This window comes from Embiotoca jacksoni, unplaced genomic scaffold (assembly GCF_022577435.1).
Source record: "Embiotoca jacksoni isolate LCO1_2020_lvr unplaced genomic scaffold, fEmbJac1.0.p SCAF_43, whole genome shotgun sequence".
NCBI classification, from domain to species: domain Eukaryota; kingdom Metazoa; phylum Chordata; class Actinopteri; family Embiotocidae; genus Embiotoca; species Embiotoca jacksoni.
The window spans coordinates 174,985-187,807 of NW_027185396.1; the positions used below are offsets into that span (position 1 = coordinate 174,985).

A 12,823-nucleotide genomic window follows, 5' to 3' on the forward strand; every position below is an offset into this window, starting at 1 on the left:
TTATCTGAGACGTTTCTGAAAATCACAACCAGTATGCCTATATCATGTGAATTTGTCGTATATGAAACATGTGCCGAGACGTGATTTTTTTCACATCAGACTATGGTATCATATCAGCAGATGACTCTGACTTGCTCTTTATTGGCCAGGTCCCATCTTTAAGAGACCAATATAACTATCTTCAGGACAAAGTAACAACAGGATCTGTTGTAGATTGTGGGTCAGTGACCGATTGTTCGGAAAGGAACATCCTCAAAGAAGGAGAGAACTGGAAGGAAGCAGGTTAACTGAAGTGACACCTGCTGACAAGACAGATAGGAAGCTTCCATAACGACCTCAGACACACACACACACACACACATACACGCACTTTCCTCATGTAAGATCATAAGGATATCATAAGGTTCCCATCAAGGTTTTGCATTTTTTTTGCGAGAAAAGTTAGTCTAAGAAGCTTTCCAAGAAAAGCAGACCGTTAGATTTAACTGCAGTGTCATCCAAATGGAATTGTTCCAGTTTTGGAATTGTGAGTCATCAAAAAGGTTTTTGTTTGAATGCATAAGGCCTGGGACACATCGCCTAGGTGGCGTGTGCATTGCCTGTCATGCTCTGCACAGAGGCAGCCCAGATGCGTGTGTGTGTCCACACCGGAGGGAGGGAGGGCGAGAGACAGCCCTGCCCTTCACCTGTTTCAGTGTCACAATTAAGTAATTACAGCCTAGAAAAGGTTTTTGCTTCCAGGTCTTACCTTCCACCAATGACTTCATTAAGCAGATTCATTAACAAATCTTGTATAGTTCTTCTTTTAAAAATTAAAACCACTTTATGAACGTAGAACGTGGTTAGGCTACGGCACAAAAAATGCTTGCTTGGCAACAACAAGAAAGGCCCGGTTAGCTCAAACGGTAGAGCATGAGACTTTGAATCTCAGGATTGTTGGTTCGAGCCCCACATTGACTGGATGGCTTAGTGTTCTGATTCTCCAAATGCAGTATTTGATATCTTCCAATGGCTCCAACTGTTGAGCCTTGGTTGTAATGAATCCTTTTGTGTCGTGTTGTTACTCAATGCATCACGACTGGTACTCTGCTCAAAAAAAGGTGAGCTGCATCAGGGTTCCCTGGTAAACAGCAATCATTGCGTGCATTCACAGCCCAGTAAGAAACATTTAAGAAAGAAAAAGAAATAGTAATCCTTCCACGAAGTAGCCCATTTACCCATGTTGGCGGAATTAAAAAGAAAGTCAATTACGACCAGTGCCTGATTTCACTGCTAATGTCGGGCGGTAAAGCAAAAAGAAGGAATGCGTTTCAGATTGCTCGGAATTAAAAGTAAACTAATTAAAACACTTCTAGGTCTTGCCTCAGAATTAATAAGATTAATTTCCAAATCTTTTATACTTTTTCTAACAAAACCAGGAACCACTTTCTGAACATAGGACTGTTTGGTTAGGCGACAGCGCAAAAAAAAAGCGTTATTAATTCAGAAAAAAAAGCCCAGTTACCTCAGACAGTAGAGCATGAGACTCTTAATCTATGGGTTGTGGGTTAGAACCCCACATTGGGCAGTTACTTCAGAGATCTGAGCCTCCAAGAGCAATATTTGTTGTCCAACACAGGCTACAACATTTGCGGCAGGGTAGCACTTAAAAAAGTACCTGATTTAGTATTGATGTTGGGCAAACTTGGAAGTTTCTCAGACATTTACGTGGGAAACGTTTTTTAACGTTACAACTAAAATAATGGCTCCGTTTCAGATTGCTCGGAATAAAAAGTACACTACTTAAAAGACTTCCAGTTCTTGCTTTCCACCAGTGATTCCTTTAACAAGATTAATTTCCAAATTTTTTATACTTTTTCTAACAAAACCAGGAACCACTTTCTGAACGTAGAACCGTTTGGTTAGGCTGCAGCACAAAAAAAAGCGTTATTAATTCAGAATAAAAACCTTCTTAGCTCAGAGGGTAGAGCATGAGACTCTTAATCTCAGGGTCGTGGGTTCGAGCCCCACAGTGGGTGGTTACCTAAGAGATCTGAGCCTCCAAGAGCAATATTTGTTGTCCAACACAGGCTAAAACATTTGCAGCAGGGTCGCACTTAAAAAAGTACCTGATTTAGTATTGATGTTGGGCAAACTTGGAAGTTTCTCAGACATTTACGTGGGAAACGTTTTTTAAAGTTACAACTAAAACATGGGATGCGTTTCAGATTGCTTGGATTAAAAAGGACACTCATTAAAAGACTTCCAGTTCTTGCTTTCCACCAATGATTCCTTTAACAGTATTCATTTCCAAATCTTGTATTATTTTTCAAACAAAACCAGGAACCACTTTTTGAACGTAGGACCGTTTGGTTAGGCTACGGCGGAAAAAAAAAAGCACGCTTAAATCTGCAAAGAAACCCCGTTTAGTTCAGACGGTAGAGCATGAGACTCTTAATCTCACGGTAGTGGGCTCAAAACCACCATTGGTTGGATACTTTAGAGCTCTGAACCTCCAAGAGTAATATTTGTTGTCCAACACAGGCTACAACATTTGCGCCTGGGTCGCACCAAAATCCGTACCTGAATTACTTCTAACGCTTCCATTTTCTACAGAAATGAATAGCATTTGTGATTCTCTTAGGTTTGTATACATTATTTTTTAGCTGAGTTACTTGGGAAACTTTGCTCTTACTGCAACTGCCCATTTTGTTTTTCTTTTTTTTCAATTGGCTAGCTCCTACCTCGTTAAGATATCTCCACTCAGCTGACCGCTTTCATTGAGAATATAGTGCAAGGCTGAATACATATTTTGATCTGGACTGTCTGCATAAATCACCCAGCTTCCCACTGTCAGTTTATTTAATTATACCAGAAAGTATTTTTTACATGGGTTGTTTTTTACTCTGACACTTTAAGGGCAGCCACTGTTTTCGACTGATTTCACATCTATTTATCCGCAGGCTGTACAGTCCACGCATGGTCTTACTTCAGTCACACGGCTAAATGTAAAAGCTTTTCCTGTCTCTGTTTTGTTAGTCTTGGTGTTGTGAAACAGATGTTAAGTGCATAACTGTGCTTGAACTTGTCTCTAACCCACTGTAGCAAAAAAAAAGGGTGTTGACCTACAGTGTAATGTTACTGCCTTTAGGACCTCTTTGTTCCATTTGTTCATAACAGCTTGGCCATAAATGTGATGTAGGTGTGGCACACCAAATAGCCAAATATAATATAGGTTTGTTAGACTAGCTTAAACTGATGATGAGTCCTCGCTCAGAATTTGGTAGCATCCCCATTACACAATAATGGAAAGCTTTTATCAGGAAAAGTTCAGGTTGAATACTTTAAATTCCTTATTAAGTCCAACATAATATTTTATAGTTGTTACTAAAAGGATCTAAAATACCAGTACAACCAATATGTTTTGAATAGTATTCAAACTAGCGTCAGTATCACCTTTAGACTAAAATAAATTCCCTTTCTGAGCAGTTCAACACACTTTGTAAAGCTACACTAATCAATATTCACCATTAGCCGTACAGAGCATTTTTGTGACCTTCCGTTTATTGTTTTGGTTCTATGGCCCACAGCTTTTCTGTTTTAGTCACATCACCTTCATCAGTTCCATTTTAGGATACAGCAAGCAGTGAAAATCCTCTAATGGACACCATTTGCTCAGCAGCAAACAGCAGACACACACAGTTGGCATTGCCAGCTAAAGAGACACATAGTTCTTCCAGCAGTTGAGACCAAAACAGAGCTTTAGATGTCACATCAAAGCAATAAGTAACCTTCAACGGATACTTTACTGCTGCTTGTCAACACTGTCCTGCCATGGACAAAAGCACCATTTGAGAGCATGAAAATACAAAACACATGGTGTATTGTATGACTTAATTGGCTTTGCATGTTGTCCACAATAAATGTTATGTTTGTTTTTTTCCTTTCTCCTCTTATTGACTTGGGACAACTATCGGATGCCATTGACATATCATAGTTCACCTTTGTTCAATCTTAACCATTGAATTTGCAGAAACAGACAATAGTAAGCAAACAGGATATCTGAAGTCTTTATTCTGGCAGTATGCCACCATCAAAAGCAACGTTGTAGCAGTAAACAGTAATGAAATGTTTAAATGATAAGGCGTTCTGCTTATATTTTGTTGTGAACGAATACCATGCAAAGTGGCAAACCAAAAATGTGTTAGTCGCTCTCTAATACATTCTGATTTCCCTATTCTGTCTGTGGTTCTCAGCTCCAAGTATGCTGATTCCAAATCAAGACATAGGCTACATCTTTAAAATCATATAGTTTGATTTTTGGTCTATAGTCACGAGCTCTGGGTCATGACCGAAAGAAACGTTTTCAACAAAAATGCAAGCAAAGCAAAAGTATATTCAGTGGTATTGCCCACCACTAATTTCTTGACTGTTATTTCTGCAGTCACACTGTGAGATAACATATCTTAATTAAGACAGTATAAAAATAAAAAAGGCAAGGGTGTGTTCTCCACACATGGATCATAGGGAAGGCATAATTAAATCTGTTTATTGGAAGTACTGCGCATTGAGCATTGTTTTCCTCCTTTCACTCTAAATTTTTATTTGATACTGAGCTATTTGTGTTGCTTTTCATGTGAACAAGCCAATTCAACTCTTTCAATGTCCCCCCAGAGAGATGGCTGAAAATGTGTGCTGATATCCCAGTCCTTAAACTATATCCACTCTTTAAAACAGATTGTCTCTCTGCCTTCCAGTGTGGCTGGTCACAATAACTATAAACATGGATGTACATCTTAAGATTTAAGTTTTTCACAAACATATCACAGCCCCTAAAACTCTGCAGAGACTTTTTTTTTTGGTGAAAACCAACATGATGAAAACTTGCTGTCTTTAATAATGAGATAAGTACTGGTTGTTTCTTTTCATTATGATAAATAGTGTGATGAAGGTCGGTGTTAAATCCACTCCCTTGTACAATTATAATTAAACAAAGTAACTGTGTTCAGCCTCACATGTTGTCATTGCACTGACTGAAAAATCTCACACTGTAAGTTCAAAGGACTACCAAAGGAGTTGAATTAACAAATATAAATCAAATCAAAGACAAACTTTAACCCAACAAATCAGTTTCTTTAAGATTAAATAATTTCATCCTCAAACAACCTCTGCAGCAGTTCAATAAATTAACAAATCTAAATGTACCAAACTACTGTAAGACATGGGTTTACAGAACACGCCACATTTAACAAGATAACTTTAGGTGATGTCGGAAGAAATACATTTATTTTCTAACCTGAGATTTTGAGGCAACCCTTTTACTTATTTCAGAATTAAAACAAGTTATATTTTACTGTGTACTGTATGTTCTCTTGAAAGCTGTTTGCAACAATTCTACAGTTTATGGAATGCAAAAGCCCCAGAATAAACTGGAACTGGAGACTGCTACAATAGAAATGTAAGTTTAAGTACAATAGAGAAAATAAAACCCATCTCAACTGGTTTGGATGATGGCAAATGAGTTACAAAAGAGACCTACAGGAAATGATAAAGGGTTGAAATAAACTAAACATTTAATGCACAGACCAAATCAACCATAAAATAACTAAAGACAATGAAGAATGTGGTGCCAGACTGCACTGTCAGGGAGGCTGGTGGAGAGTTATGTGTTCCACAGAGAAGGGAAAAACAGAGAAATTGCAAAGTTGCAAAAACTAAACACTCCGACAACTATTGGGAACTAAACCAAACTATTCTGCTGTAATACAATGTGCAGCAGCTAAGCTGATTTGATATTAATAGCTAAAAGGCACATTCCATATTTATGGTAATTCACTACTTAAACCCCCCCCTTTTTTAAACACTTCCTATAGACAAAGGGGAGCTCACCAAATTCACCACAAAACAAAGGCTGGTCTCAGCTTGTCCTCAGGTGTGAAACACAGGGGCCCAGGTGAGCTTCCTGCCCGTCTTTATAGACTTTGCCCTTCCCTTTTGTCTGGGTCCTAGTGCTAAACCGCTTATGATCTCCCCTTCCACATATATATTTCTGCTAAATTTGTTCATTTATTTTGAAATCCATGTGCTAGAAAGGAACGATTTGGCAAAGCAAAATACTTCCAACGTTATGTTCATTTTGGAATGAACACGTCACAATCCAGCTGTAGTCACACAAACACAACACCAACATACAGAGAGACACCTTCCACTGCGTCCAGGTTTGTTTGATGGTAATAAGAACAGGCCTAGACCTGCAGCTGAGGCAATCTGACCACCAACCTTTCCACAACAGTTCTCAACACGTCCTCCAGCCGGCCCACCGCGAACAGCTTACCTCAACTGACTACCTCACCACACATCACACACACAGACATTGTTCAGTCCTGAGCTGGGAGGCACATCCCCATACACGACATTAGAGCCTTCAACTTTTACAAAACTAAAGGAGGTTTTCAAGCGGAGCGGTGACTGTATTCAGGTTTTTCCAATCTGTGTGCGGATGGTTTTCTGGGAGAGATATATTGCGGAAGGTGGAAAGGTAGGCAAACAAATGAAGATTAGGTGGAAGAGTTGAAGTGAGTGTGAAGTGTGGCGTAACATGCTGGTAGCTGTCATGCTGCATGCACATTTGAAGTTTTGTCTCAAACTAGAGCAGATTAATGTTAACATTTTTAATCCTTAATTACAGAGTTACATTTCAGCCTTTTGTCTCTCCACATTCTATCTTGTCTTCTTCTGGTTTATGTCAGTCTGCTGGTGCCTGCAGGTCTCATTTTAACACAGCTATCTAAATCATTCAATGTGTGACTTGTGCTGTGACATTCAAAAATAGCAGTGTTGCTAATGGAATCTGCATTCAAGAGAGGTTTGAGAAAGCCCAAAGGGCGGTTGAACTCAGCGGTGACTCTTGACAGTGTTCAGTCATTGACTGGCCTTATGGATACTGATAGGTATAGGGTTTTACTTTTGACTTTTTGTGAAATTATGGAGTCTGGTGTGGTTTTTAAATTGCCCATCTGTCATATTAAATTCCTACACTTTTCGTTAATACCATACAGTACAGTATAATGTTTACCACAATTCTCTGATCATCACATTCTAAAGTGAAAGACACTAAACTACTAGACTGCTACTTGGAGTTTTTTCTCCCTTAAAGGGGAGTTTTTCCCTCCTAGCTTGTGTGGGAATTGTTGAATTGTTGGGCTTCTCTGTATAATGCTGTAAAGTTTTGCTGCAAGGACTTTAATGTGTTAAGTGCCATGAAATAACCTGTGTTGTGATTTGGCACTATATGAATAAGATTGAATTGAAAATTAAATTAAATAGTTATGCCTTACAATACCCATAGTCTCTACCACAGGAACTTTACATAAAGAATGGAAATCTTCCTCTTAATGAAATTTCATTAAGAGGAAGATTTCCATTCTTAATTATCAATAATTATGGAGCGATAGTTGTACACTCTAAAAATATCCTTGCTTGGGGCATACTATTTTCTAAGATTCAGAAAGTTTTGCTGTGGGTTTGCAAAACTAAACGTTAGTGACTGGTCAACAATGCTTGTGTTTGCAGTATTATATATGCTCAGCCTACATTAAAAAACAAAAAAACAACCCACAAACGAGTTTTTCTGTTTTTAATTTGTGTCTGAAAATAATCAGGATAAAGCGGCCGACTACATTTTCTGAATGATTTTCCAAAGAAAAAGTTAAGGCTTTGGTGTCCATTAGAATAGCATTAAGAAGGAACATGCTGTCACTGTTTTGATATACTAATGGACTAATTCTGACACTAATTTTACACTTGTTACAGGACATTAAACTTTTGTTGGACAATAAACAGAAAAAGAAAACCTTAAGCTACTGTATACAATATATGCAACTTTTGACTAAATCCTACTCTGTGCGGTATTTGTTCTCATGTGTTGTTTGTTCTCATTAACCATATTATTTGTCATGTGTCTCATGCGTTGCCCCCTCCCCCTCTGTTTGTGTTTCTCTGTATGTCTACTCTGCTCTAGGAGACAGCAACATTTTGGCTGGTTTCTGAATATATTTTGGACAAGGAAGACTGCAATATTTTTGAGTGACGGCCACACGGTGACGGAGTGATGTCATTCATTTTAGTCGACTCTTCAAAGAGGACAGACTAGAAGTCTACTTTTGGCCCCAGCCGCATCTCAACACCAATAAAATGTGCCGTTGAAGGATCTTGTCAGGCATATTTTCTGGAATGTACCTGGGAATTTGAAGACTTCCTTCTGTAACTTAAGTCACTTTTAAAAATTAGATTGGATTTAAATTTTTAAATGTGCTCCTTGCAAATATTTAACTTGGGATTGATCTGACGACAGTCATTCTTTGCAATTATGACTGCTTCAATCCCTTTCCTCATCAGCTGTCCACTGCAACTGAACTCTTGAGGCTGCTTTTGCTCCTTTGTCACACGTTTACAGCAATATTTTTGACAGTGACATAAAACATTGAGCTTCGCTTTTGTCTACTTTTGATTTTTGGATTGCATCGCATTTTCTAAAGGCACTGACCGTCTATTTGGGGTATGAGATCAGCAACTACACCTTGAAAATCGGATAACACTGTCTAAACCCTTGACACTTTGCACTTGTCAATCATATATCAGCAGTCATGGAGCCTGTGGCAGCTAAAATGGCCATGGCGAGTGACTCCCCCAACCCATCGCTAAGGTCAAGGACTACCGTGACAACAGATGGGGACTCTTTTGTGAGCACTTTGAGCCTCTCCTGCAGCCACTTCCTCTCTGCCAACATCATCAGTCTTGGTAAGTGTTTGCCACTGTGCCCTTTGAGTGCCCTTTGCATGGTGATAAGTTCTTGTTTCATCAATTGAGCAAGACAATGCACCACAAAACTGCCTACATGTGTGAATGTGTGAAGTGTTCTGTTGTGGTGAGAAGTTTGCTGTCTCTGCTGTCTTCTGGCATACAGGGTGGTTTAACTATATTGTTGTTTAAAGAAATCAGTTGCTTTGCCAGCCTTTATATCAATAAGAAAGTTGAAGGTTTGATTATCTACTTATTAATTATTAACATAAAAGAAGACGCAAATACAAAGGATAACCATATAATGTGACTGTTTCGTGTCTGTTGGAATTGTTTAACGATGTAGCGGTTTTGGACTGGATGCTGCAAAGTCCAGGAGGAGCTGATTGTGTGGACAGTGTTAGTGAATGTAACACGATTACCTTGAGAGGATTACCTCAAATGTAGCCTCAAGGGTGGATTAAAAAGTTCATAGACTGCACCTGTTGCGCGTGAACTGTGCACAGCACTGTGACGCATGGAGAAACGAGACGCTATAACCTTTGTGAGTAAGTATTCCCAGTTTCGGTGCTTGACCAACATTGGCACCTGAGTTACACACGTTTTTGTCACCACTGGTCCGGTCGCATCTATGATTTCTCCATGCACCTGAAGCTTGAGCAGAGACTGCACATTAAAGTTTGTGTCAAATTCTAGGGGAAGAGACGGAAGTCGTAGGTAGTTAAATCTGGTGAGTAAGGGTGAGCATTGTGAGTGGGTAAATTGGTCATGGGTCATGTTGGAGAACCAAAGTGCCATTACACCACAGTCAAGGTCAATTGTACCAAATGTTTCTACCTCAGACACCTCAAAATATCACAGTGAGTGTCACTGACCCCGTGGGACAAATTCACACTGCACAACCATGTCAAAGAAAACCCACCTGGTTGCGCTCCTGACCTGATGCACCTTTTTCAGTCTTGGACAGTCATGTTCTGCCCTTCGGAAATGGGAATGTCACTCATAACACCTTGCCTGGCTCACTGCTTCATTGTTATACATTTTCTGAAGCATTTAAAGGGTCTTTGTTGCCAATTTTGGAAGTTTGACACGAAATTTGATGTGCGCCCTCTGCTCATTTCTGTGGAGAAATCACTGTTGTGTCCAGAGCAATGGTCACATAACTGTGTAGCTCCGGTGCTCATGTTGATCAAGCGATGAAAAGTTGGAATACTTACTCACAAAGGCTGTTGCATCGCTCTACTCTGTGCATGTCGCAGTGCTTTACACTGCACACACTACAGGAGCAGTGTCCAAACTTTTTGATCCACCCTCGTAACAGTAACAGAATTCTTTCAAATTTAAAAGAAATCTGATATTACAAAAGTCATGGTTTGATAGCTTTATATCTGCTCAGAGTGCATTGTCTCTACATATGCTAATAATTCCTGTTTGGGTGCACCGCTTTATGACACATGTGCCTTCGTGTATATGATACATATACCTAGATACTGTCATGGTGGAGCAGGCGAAAGGACCCAAACGCACAACTCAGACACGAGGATTTAAGGCAAAACAAAATAACTTTACTAACAAATAAAAGGTATAAACAAAGTCCAGGCCACGGGGAAAAGTAAATATGAGGGGAAAAGCAGAATCCAAACAGGAGCAACAGGATTAGTCTAAAACACACAGGGACAGGAAAAGGCATAGGTGCAGGCGCAAACTTTTGGGATTGGTATAGAGAACACGTTAAACTAAGAATAGAGACATAACACATTACATATGTGTACATTTACTGGACTGCCTCCTTTTCAGCGGATTAGGGAAATAACCACAACGATTTGGTGGTGGTTGTCTTTTAAATAAGTTTAACTTTTTCACACCATGAATTCTTTCTTAGATTACTACATATCTTGTATCAGGGAAGATGAACCAATCACCCATCCCACAGCCGTGAACTGCAACCCTCTTTTCCTGAGGGTTTTTCTCCCACTCTGAATAGAGCCGATTGTAAACTGTAGCCAGGGTGGAACTAAAGTGTGTCATCTACATTATTTCTCTTCGGGGTCATGTGAAAGAGAAGCTCCTAGATGGGGTTAGATTCTCTGTTCTTTACTGGCTCATGTTGACAAAGTCAGAATCACAGTTGAATAGAATCATCATATAAAGCAAGAAAGTGGTTTCCATCATGAAATGTTTTATCATTCATAAATCTGTGGTCAGGTCATGCCTGTCTGTTCTAACAGTGCAGAAGTGGAATGTCAGTAATTATGACTGATGTGATATCATGTGCTTTACCAGTTGACTTTGCAAATTACATGTCAACAGCTAATTGACCATAGTACGCCCAGTATGGGAATTATAAGACGATGTAAACCTTTGGGAAAATACAACCTTTATCAGTGGAGGTATCTTTGTCTTGCTTTTGTCAGAGGGTGAAGAGCAACAATTTTTTCCCCTGAAATGAGAGCATGGAAAATGTCAGCAAGGAAGGCTGACATCTTTCATCACAAACACGAGCTGTTAGTAAATACTTTCTAGCCACTGGACTTCATTATGGTACAGCAGCAGGTGGTGGTCAGCAGTCTGAGTGAAACCATACTCCAGGTACTTTTCTCCACATTTCCAGTATTTGACTTTTCTAAAACGTGGTTCTGAATGCTGATGGTTTTGATTGTGAATACTGGTCATCTTTAAGTATCCGTGTCAGAAATGTCATCCTCCCACCAATTACAATTTGCTTGTCCAACTACTTGGCAAAGTAAGGGGTCGGCGTGTCTTTAAAGGTGGTGCTATTATTCAAGTTTTTTGTAAGAAAAAGTATAATTTCATCAAAGACCAACATGTTAGCAGTTTCTCTGTTTCTTAATAGATGGATTTTCTTACTGCTGGAGAGGCTTGGTATTATTTTTCTGCATGGCTGCAAAAAGACTGAATCATTCAGCAGCGGTCAGAGATTTTGGTGCAAAGTCCTGCTGCACAAACACAGCAGAGACAAGAGACTGGAGAGGCTGACAGCCTAAACCTTTACAATACCATTTGAACTTCTATTTTTTGGGGTGGAGACACATGGGAACAAATCAGTAGCATACGCCACATACAAAATATAACTGACCCTCTACAGCTACAAAACTGCAGTAACATCGGTATGTGTCTGGCAGAGCCTATGTGAACTTCAAATGATATAAATAATAGATTAGTTCGACCCAGCAACCACATTAACAAAGTTATACGTGTGTCATTTGTCATCTTGTGATTTCTCACTCACTTCTCACTGACTTTAGTTCATGTGCACAAATGTTAAGAGTGAAAACGCTCCCAAAGGAAAAACGAGAAGTAGGACTGGAATGTAATTAATTTTTATGTTGATTGCTATTATTTTATATATTGTTTCAGCAATATGCAGAACTGTAGATAGATCCAAATTTTAATTTGGGTCTATTAATTTGAAATACATTTTGCCCAAATTTGCTTTGGAGAACTGGGAAGATGGCACCAATGAAAGTCAGGCAGCTCAGAAATACCCCAAGTTGGTAAAAGATATTTGGCAGACAAAACCAAGAGGTCTGGTGAAATCCTACCAAAGCTTATGACCCACTTCGTACATACAAATTCTGACATTTTGGGTTCACCCTTAATTTTATATAATTTTTTTGTTTGTTTGGAATACTTTGGTGGAATTAATCTGGAAACCTACCAGTTTGTTCACAATTTGTCCGACTCCTCATGTTTCTAAGCCCATTGGACATTTTTGTTGTGATGTCACCATGTTCCCAGCTCACACCAGCTGATGGCTTACCTAATTCCCCAACATGCATTTGATATGCAAATCTAAAACAAAGTGCCTTATTTAACCTGCTTCAGCCTTCCTACCCTTACTGCTCCCTCTGCAAGCCGCTTTGCAACCTATCGCCACCCCAGCTCCTCCCTTAATGCTGGGTCTGATTCAATCAATGTCATTTCTGTTGTCATTGATGGCAGCTCTGATCTGTCCGGGGTCTGGCTGCTGCTCTCCCTGCCTTATGTGTGCACATGGGAGGACATGGAAGAGTGCTCTATCCTT

At 39.5% G+C, this 12,823-nt stretch overlaps 1 non-coding gene across 1 annotated transcript; it reads left to right on the forward strand.

Moving 5' to 3' along the window:
- The first annotated feature begins 1,945 nt into the window (after positions 1-1,945).
- Positions 1,946-2,018, forward strand: trnak-cuu (transfer RNA lysine (anticodon CUU)). The gene has a single exon. It is a non-coding gene; the product is annotated as a tRNA-Lys (tRNA).
- Positions 2,019-12,823: the final 10,805 nt, after the last annotated feature.